Raw genomic sequence first — 14,040 nt, 5'->3', positions numbered from 1 at the left:
ATGACTAAGGCCCCAATCTTTTAGCTATATTCACACAGACTTACTCATATGCATGTATCTGCACTATCAAGGCCTAAGTGTGGAAAAGGCACTGTATTAAGCCACCCATTCTGCATTTAAACTCATCTATTCTCTGCTAATAGATGCTCACCCCCAAAAGCTTGAGGGAATATATTAGCAGTTATCTGTCATGAAAGAAAACAATCTGATCATGAACTAGAAATGAATAAGACTGAACTGTTAAAAATGGGTCTAGACATGGTTCTCAAACTTATTTTCCCCTTCTTTGTGTCTCTATTGGTTTTCGCCCTCCTCCCCAAGTACATACATCACCACCAAGCTCTGAAGGCAGAGCAGAGAGGCTGCTGGCTGGGCACCCATCTCTGAAGGCAGCGTCACACCAGAAGCAACACAGAAAAAATGACACCAATGTGGGAAGTGATACTCGGCAATATAACTGTTCACAGCAGACTTAGCGCCCCATTGCTACCCTGACTTCTGTACTATTCCAGCCACCCCGGGGGCTGACAGACAGAGCCTCGTCGCCTCCAAGTGAGGGATTGTGGGAGGAGGAGAGCCTGAGCCAAGATGGTGGAGTTCCAGCTGTCCCTTTTATCCCTGTCTCCTGAGTGTGCATTGTCCTTCTGCACAAGCCCCAGCCACCTGAAGCTGACAGCCAGAGCACTTAAAAAAAAAACAAAAAACAAAAAAAAACACAGCTCCTGCCACTCTTAACACATTCCCACACCTCTCTTGGAAGGCCCGCCCCACAGTTTGAGAACTGCTGGTCTAGATTATTTTGACTTCCCAAATGTCTCCTATCCTTTCCAAATTTTTTCTGCCCCTTCTTCTTCATATGGCTGAGGCAAATGTAGAGCAACAACTATAATTTTACATTTAGATAGTTAAGCTAGACAATTGCATCTGGAGTAGCAGAGTGTTCTGCTGGCGATGCCTTCTTCGTATTTGTGAATTGGGCATTGAGTTCCATGGTCTGTTCTGGGTGACCACAGTCACACATTGGAGAGTCTTTAATTTTCCATTATTGCAGCAAGTATCCGCATCTGCCATCTGTTTGTGAGGATACAGTTTAAGGCTGCCCATAACCTTTGTGGGAAATCGAAGTCAGAGATCTTCTGCATGGGGTCTTTCATGAGGTGTTTATTTGGACTTCTTGTGAATTTCATTCAGCTTTGTAAGCGTCATCAGGGTTGAAGTTTCATTGTTGATGATTAAATGCCCGGGTCCAAAAAAACTTCTGCAACTTCAAGCGGTGATGAAGGATTAAGGTCCTGGTGGATGGGAAAACATTCCTTCTCCACGATCCTCTGAAATTTCTGAAGGGTTGTGGCATCATGGCAAATGGATAGAGGCACAATGTGAGACAGCACTTGCAGCCAAGGTGTTAGGGTCGAGTTGAGGGTTCCAGTGATGCACCGCATTGCAGTGTCTAGTTGTATATCAACAAGTATGGCTACTTCTGGTCCATATCGGTGCATAGGCTTTGGCTACGGAGTACACAAGGGCCATCACTGATGTCTGTAACATTGATGCTTATGCTCCCCAGCTTGTGCTTGCCATTTTCTGGACCAGGTTGACCCTTGTCTTCGTCTTGGCAGCTACCTTCCTCAGATGGTCGTGGGAGGTTAGAGCGTGGTCCAGCTTAACTCTGAGACTGGTCAGAGTGAGGTCATGTCACACAGTGTTGCAGCAGAAGGTCACTTTCAGAGTGTGCTTAGTGTTCCTGTTATCAAGATGGAATGCAGTGACTGTTGTTTAGTGAGGATTTGGCTTGAGCCTCCATTTCCGGAAATATTCCTCTATGGTGTTTAGATTCCTGTTCAAGGTGGACTTTATGTCACTGAAGGTGGCTGCTTGAGTTGCCAGGGCAAGGTCATCCGCATACGCAAATTTGCACAACTTCGTTGGAGGCATGTCACTCATGTGAAACCATCACTGAAAACTGTCAGAGCAAATACTGAGCCTTATGGCAGTCTGTTGCTGAGGAACTGGGGCAAACTGACTTTGTTGCCCAAGTGGACACGTAGCTGCCTATTGCTCAGCATCATCCATAGCAGACAGTGTGTTTCGTCAGGGGATAATCCTTGTGAGCTCCAGCATCAGGCCTTTAATCCAGACTGCCCCGAAGCAGCATAAATTAGAAAACTAAATAACTTGCTGCAATTTATAATGATAAAGTCTACTTCTTCCATACATGTGACCTTGATATAATTATACTGAAATCATTTTATTTGTATTAAAAACTTTGTCCATTTTGATTTATTCCTGACAAAAGGACGTTGGTTTTCTTAAAGCCCAATGCAGAAAAATACAATAATTAAAAAACAAAAACAATAAAAAATTGATTATTACATACATTTTTCTTTTTTTCAAAATAACCTATTTATAATTAAACTGTAAATTACAACGACCTATACTTAAATTACAACCACCTATTAAGGCCTAAGTTTGTTTTCTTCTTCCAATCTATGAATAAAAATAATATGAGAGAGCATGAATCTACTACACCTCTACCTCAATATAACGCTGTCCTCGGGAGCCAAAAAATCTTACCATGTTATATATGAAATCGCGTTATATCAAACTTGCTTTGATCCGCCAGAGTGCGCAGTCCCACACCCCCAGAGCGCTGCTTTACCGCGTTATATCCAAATTCATGTTATATCAGGTCGCATTATATCGGGTAGAGGTGTCGTTCTAAAAATCTGAAGGGCATGGTGGCCAAAAATAAGTACTTTAATTCATTAAATACTTAAAAATCTGTGTCATCAAGCATCCTCCTTGTTAGCAAAAAGAAGTACCAAATATAGTGTAAAAGTTACGTCTAGTTGCAAATCAACGTCTTAATGTCTTTCTTTAGGAAAATAACTACAAAGTACAAATTCAAAACAACCTTAACATTATTTAAATCAAGGTGTCCTGCCCCGATTAAAACGATAATTTAAATCACTTTGATCAAACTGATTTAACTCAATCATCCTTGAGCCTCTGAATGGTTTTATGCAATTTACTATTTGGTATTCTTAAAAATGTGTAAGCAAGCACTTCACAATTATGGGAACAGGCACTCTAAAAGTCAATAAATATATAGTAGTCAGATCTCTCCGAGTATTATCATGCATTTTTTAAAAATCTGGTATTGCTCATGTGTGCGTGTGTCATAAACAGATAGTTAAGGGTTAATAGAACAGAAGTACTTCATCTCTCTTTTGCCTGTAAAGGGTTAACAAGATCAGTGAGCCAGGCTGTCACCTGACCAGAGGACCAATCAGGGGACAGGATCCTTTCAAATCTTGAGGGAGGGAAGTCTTTGTGTGTGCTATTAGTTTTTGATTGTTTTGGTATATTTATACCATGACAGCTTGACTATAGCAGTTGATTTTATGAGGCACAGATCTGTGCTTCTGAGATCACTATAAGGCCAACACAACGCATTCATGTAACCAGAAGACGGCATTAGTTTCTATACTACAAATGAAATTCAACTTCGGTAGGGTCATTCACTGAAGGCATGAGCATGCAAAAAAAACCAGACAAGCTGAATGCACCTCATGAATCCTATACATGTGCAACTCAAGCACATACAATTCATTTAAAGAGAAGTTTGACTTAATTAAAATAATACTCATGGCTCACATTAATATTCTTGTCATCATATGAAAAAAAATCAATTCAATGTCCTTAATACTTCATTCAAGAGTCACAGTTTCCTCTATCAATCTTACCCTATTCGCAGGCAGTTTAAGAATTATGATGCAATAATTGTTCTGCACCACCACCTAATAAATTCCCATCTACTGCCTTATAAATTGCAATTCATATTGCAATCTTTAGACACTAGATGGCACCCTTTTGAAGCAATCATTGTAGAAGCAAATACCACCACCGGAGAAAGGGTATCTTAACAGTACAAAAAGATGCCATTATGAATGTTTTGTACAGAAAGCAAATGACTCTGGATCAATATTATTCCTTTTAAAAAATATATATTTAATAACGTTACTATAACTGTTGTTCTAGGACTCGGGTATGAAAAAATGTCTAGTCCACCTTTGAGACTAAAGTAAAGATCCAAATTACTGCGACGGTTATATTATGGGGGTTTTTTTAAGTGATTGATCGCACACTTAGTGCAGCACTAGAGAGGACACTGTAAAGAGTATTGCTATGCAGTCTGGCTGCTCAGGCCCGGATGCCAATCAACCAAGTTAACTCTGCAGTGAAAGCAATTCCTTAGCTGATTTCTAACAAGGTTTTGAAAACAGCTACTCAATGGAGAAGTAATGCCCACCCATGCTGCTGTTATTGCTTGCACAGAGTTTTCTGAAACATAAGGAAAGCTGTTTCCACAATCAAGTAGCAATAGAAACCGGGTTGGGTTTTTTGCTGGTAAATGATCATTTGAAGTCTCTACAAGTCTCGTAAAAGAAAAATCTTAAAAACATAAACCATGGACTTTCCACTAGCTATCTTAACTAATTTTTTTTAAGCCATAATTATCCAGTGCAGCAAGAGATCTTTGAGTGTCATACATATTTATGATACGTGCCATTCATATAAAATGCCTTTATGTAAGTCTTAAAAGAGTACATTTACATTTAACAGTTTTTACACCTTCATGTGACAGTTGTTAGAAAAGTTAATTCCCTTCTCCTGGACAAAAAAAACCCTGAAAGCATAAACATTAGTAAATATTACGATTAACAGCTTTCAACAGAGGCAGCCATTGGAATTTAGAACTTATGTACACAAAAAATGGCTGAAACAACTTTGTTGATGATCATTAATCATTGCATTTAGGCAGCTTCAATCCAAAGTAAACTACGTGTAAATTATGAACTGATGAAAAATAAATTATTTTACGAGTGCTGCTGCTTTATAATATTGTAACACAGGTCTGAGCTCTGGAGCAGATAACTAAGGGACTAATCTTACAAATATTTAAGGCTTGTAATTAACTCACATGCATGTTTGCAGCTTAGGGTCTTTTCCCCACCAAAATCACTTTCTCCCTCAGATTAGAAGTACTGGAGGTTTATAGTGATTTTGGGAGAAACCACTCTCTTTTCAGCTTCTGTCATAACATTTTTTCCCAGATCTGGACCTTAGCGTCCAAAATATGGGTGTTAGCATGAAAACCTCCAAGCTTAGTTACCAGCTTGGACCTGGTATCTCTGCCACCAGCTAAGAATTATACAGTGCCTAGTTCACTGTGGTCTCCCCAAAACCTTCCCTGGGGGACCACCAGACTCAGATGCCTTGAGTCTTACAACAAAGGGAAATAACCACCTCCCCTTGTTTCCTTGTTACTTCCTCCCAGGCTCCCCTCCCTGGACGACCCTAGGAGATTCCCTGCTTCCAGTCCTGGAAACACAAGTACCGAGAGATCTAATCTCTCCCCCTCACCCAGAGGGTATGCAAAGTCAGGCTTAGTAAATCTAACACAAAGAGATTTTCCCCTTGACTTTTCCCTTCCACCAATTCCCTGGTGAGCTGCAGACTCAATTCCCTGGAGTCCCCACTAAAGAAAAACTCCAACAGGTCTTAAAAAGAAAGCTTTATATAAAAAAAAGAAAGAAAAAGACATTAAAAATAGTCTCTGTAATAAGATGACAATATACAGGGTCAATTGCTTAAAGGAAAAAAATGAATAAACAGCCTTATCCAAAAAGAATACAATTTAACACATTCCAGCAACTACACACATGTAAATACAAAAGAAAACAATATAAACCTATTGTCTTACTATCCTTGTACTTACAACTTGGAAACAGAAGATTAGAAAGCCTGGAGATAGAAAAGTCACTCTCATAGCCGAGAGGGCACAGACACAAGACAAAGAACAAAGAAACTCACACCCAAACTTCCCTCCACCCAGATTTGAAAAGGTCTGGTTTCCTGATTGGTCCTCTGGTCAGGTTCCCTATGTTAACCCTTTACAGGTAAAAGAACATTAACCCTTAGCTATCTGTTTGTGACAGCTTCTGAGATAGTTAATTTAGATCAGAGGAATTAAAACTCATTCTATGGAGTTGAACAAAGTAGGGTCCATCTAGGACAATATACTGTTCTCTGTCAATAGTGGACCTCCCAAAAATGTCATGATGAGCTTCACTCATTTAGGAAACCACTACTTCCATCATCCAGCTGCTTGTCTACTCCTCTGTCCATCTTGAATTGGTGGCCTAGTGGCAGATTTCGTTTTCAATGCCAGAGACTTCAAGTTCAAATTTCAGATGCTTTGACAGCCATGGTGAAATATACACCATCTTTAAACTTGCAAGAAGTCAAACTCAATTATCACAATAGTCCCTTCTGGAGTATATGAGTGAAATCCTGGCCCTAAAGAAGTTAACAACAAAACCCTCATTGACTCCAACGCGTCCAGGATTTCACCCTATAAATCTTAATTCTTCATTTCTCTTTTTTTGTTTTTGGAATCTACCACCTTTCTTAAATTCCACTGTTGTAGCACCACTGATGGTATTAATGGTGACAAAAGAAGGCCAGGCTTATGCTGGGGAGGGTTTGTACTGGTGTAGTTATCCCCAAGAAGCTGCACTGGTTCAAGTCACTTTTATACCAGTATGGAACACCTGCACTAGGTTTTTCCACTGGTACAGCCATATCCATGTAACTACACACAAAAAAACCCCTGAGTACATAAAGGTTCTAGTACAGATCGGCTACCAGTATTTTAATTGCTATATGGTTTAGACCTTCCCTGAACAGATTCAATGACACAGTGGTTAACACACAAGCAGCCACTCTATAACTAGCATGCCCACTATTGAAACAAAGGTGAAGCTGCAAAAGGGGTAATGATGGGGAAATTTTTAAAAAATTGCTAATGAAAGCACAGCCTAAGTGATCTCTCTTCTTTGTTTTCTTGAATTCAGTTTATGAGATAGTTAAGATAAACAGCAGTATTAAACTCATTCTATGGAGTGAAACAAATTACATTCTTAATTAGGTCCACTTAGGATACTATACTGTTCTCTGTCCACAATGGACTCTCCCAAAATGTCAGGTTTCTTAAATTATTTTGAAGCAGCTTGAACTCCTACGGTCAGAGTCTGATTGTAGTTACACTAGTGCAAAGTAACTCTGCTGGTGTCAATACTTCACATTTACGTCATTTCAATCATGCTGGCCTCTAGTCTGCACTCCTCTCCCGCAAACGACACAAAAAAACGAACAAAATTATATTAAACAATGAACACCTCTTCTGGTTCACCCTTATCTTACTTGGGTCTATCTTGTAGGATGTAAACTCCGTTAGAACTGCAATATTATCATGCATACAGTGCCGAGTACCCTGCCAGCAGTTAACAAATAATAATAATTCCCCCACCCTTTGAATTTCACACCTCGCCTTATCTTTTATCATCCAGATCTTTTTCTCCCCACTTCCCTGGGCCTGTATTAAAAGGAGATTTATTACAATGTATCCTCTTCTCCCATACTACAATCTCCTTAACAGAGCCTGCTTTGCCTATTGCTTTTTCCCCAGCTGCTCTCTTGTAGATTCTCAGTGTTCTACAGAGTAGGAAACAGCTATCAGAGATTGCACTGAGAAAAGATGATAATAAGCAATTGCTGGCTGCAGACAGACAGAAGCTTAGACTGAGTGTAGACTCAGGTGCTGAAAGTCAGGCAGAGGAAGGACTAACCTACTACAGGGCTTCACTGCTTACAATAGAGACTTTAAAAAACACTACTGGGGTGAGGGTAGCCATCTCTTCGTCTATTCCTACTGAATGTTGTTGGAATGAACAAAATACAATAACTGGACGTTTCCCTTAAAATAATCAGCAGTAAACTAATTAACAATGTTTATATTAATGTGTCATCATTAGGCTTCTGAGAGAACATTATGTTAAGTTGAACAGTGGCACAACATTTCTCAGAGCTGTTTTGGAAAGTTTCAGAGTTCTTTGCAGAGAAGACAACACCATATTGGTTCATATTTGGAAAGTTATTTTTGCAACCAGAGTGGCTAAGATATTTTTTTTTAAATTAAATCTTAAATTCTCCAGAGTGTTTGATGGAGGGAAAAAAACTTTGTACCTTTTTAGGCACATTATCACTGTCCGTTTCATATCTATGCTTTAGACTATGTCTTCCAAGTAGAGACAAAACATTGTTCCATAAAAATTACTCCAGTCCTTAATATCTTAATACAGAATTAATTTTCAAAATATAGTTCAAACAAGGTTAAATCAAAACAATTTGTTAAAGAAAAAGAATAAACCTCTAAAGAGCTATAATAGGTCACCACAGAGTGTTTGGGTTGTTTTTGGCTTTTTCTTGGCTCTTAACATACAGCCTATAGTGACAGAGCATCAGAAACCTCCATCCAAGATTTAAAGATAATCTGTAGTAAATGGGGAAGAAGAAAGAAATTTGTGCTCATGCCCTTTCTTTTTGTTTCTTTATGATATGTAAAGGTGGTCTGAAAGTGGAGGTTGGGGGTTGTTTAATTTAAGTTAATTTAATTTAATTTTGTTGTTTAATTTAAGTTAATTTAATTTAATTTTTCTTGTTTTTCATATAAAACGTTCAGGTCATGGCAAGGCTGGAAGATTCTGTGATAATTGGAAAACTACTGAAATGATGACATCACAAGAGCCAAGAGAAATCTGAGCAATTGAGCGGGGAAGAGATTTTTAGTCAATGTTTAAAACTTTTTGTTTTTAATGTTTACATATATGTAATTTCAGTTTCTAAAATCCCAAATAAAATGAGCACTTTTAAAGATTCAACCGCCTTGCTCTTTCAATTAAGGTGTTTGAAGTCTCAATAAAGATTCCTGAGACCTCCCAGAGGGTTCTCCAGCATAACCAGAAAAGACAGTATTAGATATTCCTGATATTTATAAAACAAAAAAATTAGGGGAAAAAAACCTTCAAAACAACAAACTTTTCAGGCCTTCTTTATATATCATAAAAGTAGCAAAAAAGACAAGAAGACAATTGCTGAAAAAATCCTTTGAAGGTCATCTTTAAAACACCTCCAACTTCTATGAGCAGGTAATCTATCACAATTCCAGTTTCAGAGAGGAGTGCTAGGAAAACCTTTCTCCCTTGCTTACACAAATCAGTTTGCAAAGAATTGGGAAGTATATTTTCTGACCTCTAACTTCCACAGTCAACTGTACCAACTGCACAATTATATGCTCAGCGTGGTCTCTCAGTTATATTTTCCATTCATCTGTGAAGTCTAAAGGCTTAGATTAATCCAGCAGGTTTCTCTTGCTCTTACTCTCGTAGCTATCAAAAGCCCTTTCGCCATGAAACAGATAATTCATTACCTCAAATATCTAGGAAATTTCTTATTCAGCCTCAGACAGAAGGTAGTGATCAATGCAAACCCACCTGCTATGTTCAAAAGCACCTGTTTTTTATTCTCAGTTAACTGTTCTCTCAAATAGGAGCTTTTCCACAATCCCTTTAACACTGCAGTTTCTATAGTTAATGATACTGCCTTCATCTTATTTTTTAAAATGACAACTGTACATGAATACTATACAAGGACACATTAAATATGGTTAAAAATCTAGTAGTTCACAGAAGCCTACACCAGGAAAGTTATCATATTGCTGACAACGGCTTCAGTTGAACACAGTAAAAGTACATGTGCAGACCAGTACAAACCTTGTTCAGCATCATTTCAGAAAAGAAAATCATCGTTTCTGTTGTTTATTCTGGTCTCTACTTGCTGTTCAACCATGTACAGACACTACTGATGCTCACTGCAGCAACAGTTAATTTTCCAAGGTTACACTAGCTAGGCCATAGTGAGTTTCACTGGCACCTCCTGCTGGAAGCACTAACCCTTTGCCTCATGTCATCCAAACCACATGCTCAAAGTGATCTAAATCAGATGCTCGTTCACTGGCATTTTCCTCTTCTCCTTCTTCCAGCTTTACGTTTCCTTTTTCTATCCCTTAGCAGAGTTGAGCAATTATAAATGTTAGCAAAATTGGACAGGAAATAATTATAGAGATTAGATATGCACTTTCAAATAGTTGTCATTCCTTTGAAAAGCAGAATTGAGTAATGTGAAGAGAACTAAGAGGAGGAAGGAATTTTTTGCTGATCACCTTTGTGTTCCAGATTGGTTTGGTCGTTATTTAACACGAGACTTTTTACATTTCCTCTAGCACAAGAAGTTTGAAAGTGTGTAAAACAGAAATGGCAGAGTCATTATTAAACTGTTCCAGACACGATAGGCTCTCACATATGCCTGTAATTACTGTTCAATAATTATATACAGTTATACTTGGCTCTTGTTTCAGTAAACAAGCAAAGTATTTTTATTAAGTGTCAATAGGTGATATAGGGATGGATGGGACTAGTGGGTTTTGCGGTCCAGCCTATCATATCCATTAATGAATAATTAAACATAAAAAAGGTTTTAAGAGATATTGTCAGTTCAAGTTTTGTCCCAAATTCAGGGCTCTTCTAAAAAAAATATGACCATGAAAAATATGTCTATGAACATGTCTTTAAGTGGAAAAAATTATTTTGAACAAATCTCTTAGTGTCTGCAACCCATTTTGAGTGTTCTTAGTAGTGCATGAGAACCAAAAGTAAACACTAACTGAAAGAAAATGAAACTGATCAGTACTAAAGCTGTCAAGCGATTAAAAAAAATTATTTGTGATTAATCGCACTATTAAACAATAATAGAATACCATTTATTTGAATATTTTTGGATGTTTTCAACATAGAGTAGTGCAATCTCTTTATTATGAAAGTGGAACTTACAAATTTAGAATTATGAACAAAAAAACTGCATTCAAAAATAAAATTTTAGATCCTGCAAGTCCACTCAGTCCTACTCTTGTTCAGCCAATCACTCAAACAAGTTTGTTTACATTTGCAGGAGATAATGCTGCCCACCTCTTGTTTACAATGTCACCTAAAACTGAGAACAAGCATTCTCATGGCACCGTTGTACCTGGTGTCGCAAGATATTTACGTGCCAGATGTGCTAAAGATTCGTATGTCCCTTCATGCTTCAACCACCATTCCCAGAGGTCATGCGTCCATGGTGATGATGGGTTTTGCTCGATAACAATCCAAAGCAATGCAGACTGATGCATGTTCAGTTTCTGAGTCAGACGTCACCAGCAGAAGGTTGATTTTCTTTTTTGGTGGTTCGGGTTCTGTAGTTTCCACATCCAAGTGTTGCTCTTTTAAGACTTCTGAAAGCACGCACCACACCTCATCCCTTTCAGATTTTGGATGGCACTTCAGATTCTTAAACCTTTGGTGAAGTGTTGTAGTTACTTTTAGAAATGTCACATTGGTACCTTCTTTGCATTTTATCAAATCTGCAGTGAAAGTGTTCTTAACATGAAATATATGGCAGAATGTGGGTAAAACAGAGCAGGGAACATATAATTCTCACCCCAGGAGTTCAGTCATAAATTTAATTAATGAGTTTTTTTTTTTTAAAGAGCATCATCAGCAAAGAAGGATGTCCTCTGGAATGGTGGCCGAAGCATGAAGTGGTATACAAATCTTTAGCATATCTGCAGTGGCGAGATGGAACCAGTCCTTACCGGTTCGCAGGAACCGGTTGTTAAATTTAGAACCCCTTTTAGAACCCGTTGTTCCAGGACAACGGGTTCTAAAAGGGCTTTATTTAACAAAAGCTCCGGCAGCTGTCCACCCCGCCCCGGCCCCAGCTCACTTCCTTCTCCTCCCCTGAACGCTCCGCCCCTCTTTTCCTCCCCCTCCTCTGCTTCCCGCGAACACAGGCAGCAGGTAGGTAAGCTGGGGAGGAGGGGCGCGAGGAAGGCTCCAGAGAGGGGCGGCGTGGCCCAGTCCAGTCCCAGCCGAGTGGCTCCGGCCCAGCTCAGGCCCCGCGGTGCCCGTTCTGGCCTTGGTCCCAGTCAAGTGGCTCCGGCCCGGGCCTTATGGCGCCAGCCCCAGCCCGGCCAAGTGGCTCCGGCCCGGTCTCAGCCGAGCGGCTCCAGGATGGGGCAGGGATCCCAGGGGGCCACCAAGAATGAGAGGAGGGGTTGGATGGGGCTGCAGGGGGCAGTCAGGGGACAGGGACGGCAGCTGGATGGGGCAGGGGTTCCGGGGGGGGGGGTATCAAGGAACGTGGGAGGTTGGATGGGGCAGGAGTCCTGGGAGGCGGGCATGATCCCCTCGTGGGGTGAGGAGGAGGGAACCTGTTAATATTTTGGCAGCTCATCACTGCATATCTAGCATATAAATACCTTGCAATGCCAGCTACAGAAGGGCCATGCAAATGCCTGTTCTCACTTTCTGTGGCATTGTAAATAAGAAGAGGGCAGCATTATCTCCTGTAAATGTAAACAAACTTGTTTGTCTTAGTAACTGGCTGAACAAGAAGTAAGACGGAGTGGACTAATCGTCAACCTTTTATTTGGTTCATTTGGTGATTTCCCTGTTTATTCATTGCTAATAGCTCTGCAGTGAATGCTAGTTATGAACATGTCTGGATCTCTTAGCTATTCATGTATCATACTGGCAAGGACTGGGTTCCTGCATTCTGCCTCGTCCCTTTACCAGAAAATAACAACCGACTAGTGTTACCAAGTAGTGGAGAGTCTCTATTAGCTCATGTAGTAGAAATCTGTGCTGCAGGACTTAACATCCAGGATTCAAACCCTGCTGACAGCCTTTCCTGAGGGTTGTTACATTCACAACCTGGACCGTGGTCTCTGCCACGCATCCACGGCAATGGGAGCTATGGAATTAGCTGCCTAATACAGAGGGTTCAAGGGGTTGGGGGGTAGTTCCCCCAAGCCCATGCCAGCAAAACCCATGGGAAAGTAAATGAAAAATTAAAAGTGAATGCCCCAGGCCCCTGTGATGAGTGACTATGGTCACCCTCACATACCAGAGGACTCACCATATATCCTCAATACTTGCCCCTCACAAAGGTTCGTGTGCCTCAGCAGTTCACCCTACATCTTCAGTATTTGCCCCACACTGCAATCCCTGTGCCCCAGGGCTGCACCCCACATCCTCGGCACCTGCCCCTCCCTGTGTCCCAGGGAGGCTTCACGCAACATCCTCAGCATCTGTCCACACCACAGTCCCAATGCCCTAGGGATGCACCCCATATCAACGGCACCTGCCCCTCCCTGGGGTCCCTATGCCCTAGCGGTGCACCCCACATGCTCAGCACCTGCCCCACACCACAGTCCCTGTGCCCTAGGGATGCACCCCATATCCATGGAACCTGCCCCTCCCTGGGGGCCCTATGCCTGGGGGATGCTCCCCATATCCATGACACCTGCCCCTCCCTGGGGGCCAGATGCCCTGGGGGTGCACCCCACATCCACAGCACCTGTCCCACACCACGGTCCCTGTGCCCTAGAGATACACCCCATATCCACGGCACCTGTCCCCCCCGGGGTCTCTATGCCCTAGGAGTGCACCCCACATGCTCAGCAACTGCCCCACACCAGGGTCCCTATGCCCGGGGGGTGCACCCCACATCCACAGCACCTGCCCCACACAAGGGTCCCTATGCCCGGGGGGTGCACCCCACATCCACAGCACCTGCCCCACACCAGGGTCCCAGGAGGCTTCACCCCACATCCTCAGCCCCTCACTGCTCAGGGCTCGGCTCCGCTTACCCCAGCCCCGGCCCCAGGCAGCAGACTCCCCTTTCCCTCAACTCAGCCCGCTCAGCCGCTTCCTCCTTGGCTCCGCCTCTTCCTCCGCACGCTGCCGCCGCGGTGCCTCCTCCCGGCGGCCCTTCCCGCCGCCCGGGCCCCGCTCTGCGTCACTCGCCGGGCGCCGGGGACCGGCAGGCGGGACGGAGTGAGGCCAGCGGCGAGGGGTAAGGAGCGGGCGGAGGCTCCTGGGAGGAGCCAGGGGAGGTGGACCCAGGGCGGCGGCGGCAGGGCCGAGGACGGGTCGGGGCACAGGCTGCGCCCCCCCATACCGTCCGTGAGCCCCGCGCTGGGCCTAACTCGCGAGCGGCTGGGCCGAGCTCGGCGCTGCACAGCCCAGGCAGGGACGG

General features: G+C 42.2%; 2 protein-coding genes across 7 annotated transcripts in view; one reads left to right on the top strand and one right to left on the bottom strand.

The window, feature by feature from the left end:
- The window catches only part of GSTCD (glutathione S-transferase C-terminal domain containing), a 141,684-nt gene that overhangs the window by 127,006 nt on the left and 638 nt on the right, over positions 1 to 14,040 (bottom strand). Inside the window, exon 1 of one of the 6 annotated variants that reach the window (XM_030564500.1) lies at positions 13,652 to 13,736. The exons of 2 other annotated variants lie outside the window; for them this stretch is intronic. The gene's annotated coding sequence lies outside the window, so the exon portion shown is untranslated. 3 more of the 6 variants (XM_030564495.1, XM_030564497.1, XM_030564496.1) reach the window with 3 other exon arrangements.
- Positions 13,766 to 14,040, top strand: part of INTS12 (integrator complex subunit 12) — a 30,586-nt gene continuing 30,311 nt past the window's right edge. Inside the window, exon 1 of the mRNA XM_030564502.1 lies at positions 13,766 to 13,857. The gene's annotated coding sequence lies outside the window, so the exon portion shown is untranslated. The remainder of the gene's footprint in view (positions 13,858 to 14,040) is intronic.

The sequence above is a fragment of the Gopherus evgoodei genome, chromosome 5 (assembly GCF_007399415.2).
Source record: "Gopherus evgoodei ecotype Sinaloan lineage chromosome 5, rGopEvg1_v1.p, whole genome shotgun sequence".
In the NCBI taxonomy this organism is placed as follows: domain Eukaryota; kingdom Metazoa; phylum Chordata; order Testudines; family Testudinidae; genus Gopherus; species Gopherus evgoodei.
This window is presented reverse-complemented; position numbering and strand designations above follow the sequence as displayed.